Source organism: Chinchilla lanigera, unplaced genomic scaffold (assembly GCF_000276665.1).
Source record: "Chinchilla lanigera isolate Chin_1 unplaced genomic scaffold, ChiLan1.0 scaffold00024, whole genome shotgun sequence".
In the NCBI taxonomy this organism is placed as follows: Eukaryota; Metazoa; Chordata; class Mammalia; order Rodentia; family Chinchillidae; genus Chinchilla; species Chinchilla lanigera.
This window is the reverse complement of record NW_004955425.1, coordinates 5,259,181-5,263,801: the sequence shown is the minus strand read 5'-3', so window position 1 is coordinate 5,263,801 and position 4,621 is coordinate 5,259,181.

Below are 4,621 nucleotides of genomic sequence, written 5' to 3'. Positions count from 1 at the left end.
TAATTCTTAAAGTCTAGTTAAGTTTAGACTTAAAATTTAAGCTTGATATTTTTCTAATAAATTAAATGTGTTATAGGTAATAATGCAAGTTTAGTTGGATATTTTTCTAATGATTTAAACTTCTTAGTGACACGGGTTTTCTGTCACTTTGCTAAGTATCTTCTAAATTAGTTATCAGTTATTAATGTGCCTGATATTAATAACTCTTATTTTTACTGATGTTTGTTGAAGTATGGAGTGAATTTCCATAAATACCTAATTGTTTCTACTTTAGATAATGTGTATGTACATTATAAATACACTTCTTTTTAGACTAACTCAAAGATCTAGATAAAAAATTTTTAGTGGATTCCACCCCAAAAAATGAGTGGAAGAGAATGACTTTTGGTACTAGTGTGGACTTTTCCTCCTAGGCAGTCTCCGAGTGACAGGGTCAGTGCTGCTGGTATAAGGTCTGGCTCTTACTGGTCTTCGTCTGGGGACTGTACCTGAGTCTTTCGTGATGGTCTGAGGCACTTGAGAAAGGAGACATGGAAATATCTGGGTAGGAAGTAAATACTTACTGTACCCAGAGACATCAGCCCAGGCAGCCTTAGCCACTGGTGAGCAGGGTGACAGTTTAACCTCTTGTCAGGCTGCTTTTTATCCTGAAAAACTCAGGTTAAAGATCAACCCCATCAGAATTTCATCACAGTTCAGCAGTCACTGCCCCTGGTTTTTGTTCTGGTACTTTCCGTATTACTCCCAGCATCTGTTTACTGCAGCACTTCAGACATTTCCTTGGAATCATTTCTGTATAAATCCATTTCACTCACCAGACCATGGACCTCTCAGGACAGCGACTTCTACCCTTGGACCTGAGAAGTGTCCCATAATTCCCCTGAAAACCAGCCACATACCTAGCACTCTGCGATGGGTATGAAGAGGAGAACATGCAAAGTCACGTTGCTGCCTGATTGTACTGGGGGATGTCCTCAATTACAGCCTTCCCTGCTCTTGTGTCTCCCGAAATCAGCAATATAGATACTTATAATTTTCTGAGCATACCATATTATTTCATGCATCTCTCTGCCTTTAAATTTTTAAATTTTCACAGCATCCACTTTGGAGAGGGAGAGTGCTCACCAAACCCTACCAGTTTTTCAAGTCTCAGTTCAGGCATTATCTTCTCCAAGAAAACCCTGACACTGGTCTCCACCCTTTATCGTCTCAAAGTGGAACTAGATGTCCCTCCTTTGGGCTCCCATGACACCCTTTGTTGTAAGTGACTGTTCAGTTCAGTCTACACTCTCCATTTCTTCTAGGAAAAAAATAAGGATTGACATCTACCACAAACCGGATGTTCAACAGTCAGATGCACTGAGACGTCCACACACTTATGTACCTAAGCTGGAGTTTTGCTGAAATTCGTTATTTGTTCTCTAGTTATTTATTCCAATTACTTTCTAGTGTGGCAGCTGTCTTAATTAGATGTGACTTAAATGAATAACATGAGTGTAAAAAGAATTGATTTCTACAAAATGGAGAGATACTTTGGAAAGATAAACTGCTAGAAAATGTACTGTTAGATTAGTTGTAGGCAAGACAAGACTGTTTCTCAGATTGTTTCTTATGTGCCTGTAATCTCTAATTCTACTTTATAAAACTTGGAGCTGAAAACTGTTGAAATATATAATGAAAGTGATTTGTGGAACTCCCATCAGTGGACCCATAACACGATAGAAGCCCTCGGCCCCATATCAAATTCTTAGTTAAGTGTATGCATTTTAAGCAAAAATAAAATGTCTAAGGCATACGTATATCATTTTTACCTGTCCCAATCATGTATCATATTGAAATGACAGGGTAGAGTGTGTTTCCTTCAGTGACGGTGGGTTTCTTGAAGACAGGAACCATATCTTGCTTGTCTTAGAACTAGTGCCTGGGAAGAGTGTTTGGATTCTAGAGAACTTTTTAAAGTGCTTCTTTACCCAAAGGAATGCTGTACATTTTTTTTTACAAGGAGTCTCAACAATTAGGTCTCTTCTGGCATTTATGCATTTCAACCACTAGGGGACAATGTAGTTGCATGCCTTTGCAATGAGCCTTCAGGGGTGGTGTCTCCTTGCTGCCTCCACTAAAAAGCCCTGAATCCCCCCAAAAGGCATGGGGGCGGGACCCTGTGACCTAAATCTTTCACCAACAGTGGCATTCTTTGTTTATGTTTCCCCCATTTATTTGGATTTGACTGATTCCAGTTTTTCTAAAGAATAAAAGGATCAACTAGTAAGCATCACCTTATTAAATTATTCAAGCCAAACCAGTTTCTGGAAAGAAGAAAAGAAAATAGGGGGGAAACCCAACCCACATGTGAACGTTGTGAGTAACACCAAGGATTAGCAGTTGGTATGATGCAGCCCATAGCGTTCCACAGGGGCATCTTGGAGAGTGCACTGGTGGAAGTTATGGAGAACGTGCGCATTTACTTGAAGGGACAAACCTCAACTCCGCTCCTGTCCCCTGCATGCATCCTCCCCATGTTCCCATGTGCTGAATCATACACTCCATAAATTAAGCTTCTAGTTGCTCATATCTTTTAGCAGGAATGTTCTATCAGGGGCTAGTGAGATTTAAAAAAAAAAAGAGTTTATGACAATGCCTTTAAGAAAAAAGAATCTAGCTGAACACACTGATGCATGCCTATAATTCCTGGGAAGTAATTTTGTTAACTTTTGAGTAAGATGCCATGCTGAATTATGACTAAAGTGATGATCTGCAACGTTAAGGGTCATAAACAACCTGGCTCGAATCTGAGGAAACTGAGATTTCCAAACTGAGACCTCCAATCTTGCAAATGTTTGGACTAGTTTAAAAAAAAAAAAATCTGCTCCACAGTGCAAAATTGAAAGAAAAAGTAAATCTAAACCACAATAAACATTCTGTTCTATAATCATCATGGGGTCTTGAAATAGTGACCTAAGGGCTGAGCAGTGGAATGTGCAGAGTACTTGGGGAGTTGGCTGTCCTAGCTACTGATCAGTCACATCACCTTCCCTCCCTGAGCACTGGTTTTACTTTGCTAATACGTAAGCTACAGGGATATGGGAATTGGGCAAATGACCTCAAACCCTATCCCAGGACTAAACCATTATATATTTCTTTTCCAGGAAGTAGCTTTTAGGGAGTTACCCTTAACTTCCTTCTGTTTCAAGAAAACAGCTTTGTCTTTTTTTTTAAAGACACAATATGAAGGGAATACATCATAGAAACTGCATGATTTATCAATCAGTACTTAATTTACCTTCTTTTAGGGCAGCATTTGGCAAGGCCCAACATACGATTGGAGCTAATGTAAGATCTTTTCTAGAGAAAAGAACAGGATGCTGCCCTTTAAACTTCACATAAATTCAAAATGTGCTAGTTCATGTGTACAACGGAAAGGCAGTATTTGGCCCCTGCTACTTACATATGAAGGGAGTGATTGCAGTTTATTCAAAATGAGTGAGTAAGGAGACTGCCCTCTCAGGACTGCAGACATGCAGGCAGACTTTTCAGGTTTTTTATTCCTAATTTATTTTTCTTTCCCACCTTCCCATGCAGAAGGGAAGTCAATGAATACTCAGATCCTCAGATGTCTGTCTGGAAAACTGGCAGTCTTCCAGAAACACAATTAGGTATGAAAGAGAAATTCCATCCTTCACATCCTTAGAATATGAATTCTCCAGCCCTTTCACAGGAGGAAGACTAGAGTCAGAATAACTGCGGCCCTGTGTGTCTTCTTGGTTTTTGTGTGGCGAGTATCACACCGAGCTGTTTGTAGCAGGGAATAAGGCATAAAAGATGTGAAATCCAGTGACTGTCGCCCGGATGCTGTCGCTACAGTTGCTCCTTACCTCAGCTTGACTTTTGGGAGAGATGCCTCCTACTAACAAAACCTTACAGTCACAGCCTCCTTAACCTGAGCTCCACTGTTTTGTCTCCACAGGGCTCATCCTAGTTGACAAAAGCACTGTACTCCCCCAGGAGAATGTTTGGGGATAGACTACCCCGTCTCTGAGCTGCCCTCGGCCACTGCTTAGGGCTGGCCCCGGTTTTTGAGTGGTGAAGAGATTCGATGCTTCCCCTGGCAGTCTGTGCCAGGAGATCCTTAACAGCTCGAAAACAGCGAGCGCAGGTAAACCTTCTGGCACAACGCCTGGTGCATAGTGCAAGGAAAGCCAGGAGCCTGGAAGCTTCCTTATCACTGCTGCGTGACGCTCGTGACAAAGTCTGCACTCCGGAGGCTGCCAGCCCTGGCCTGAATCCCCTCGCAGGCGTATAATCTTGGGGGAGTTTGACCACCTCTATTGCCTTATCTGTAAAATGGACTTGCAGTCTGGGGCAGGGCCAGGATGGGGGCCACGGGATAACGAAGCCCAAGCCGCGAGGAGTGCACAGTAAGGACCAGGAAAACGTTTAGGGTCCTTTCAAGCACAGTACTGCACTTGAGGACGAGCTGCGCGTCGGGGCCCTCTGAGCCCTACCCGCAAGCGTGGCGACCTCAAGCATCCTTGGCGCTAGCAGGCCGCCTCCCCGGCCGGGCAGCTTCCCCGGGAGCGCCGAGGGGGCGAGGCCGCGGGCCGGGCGCGGGCGGAAGTGGGTC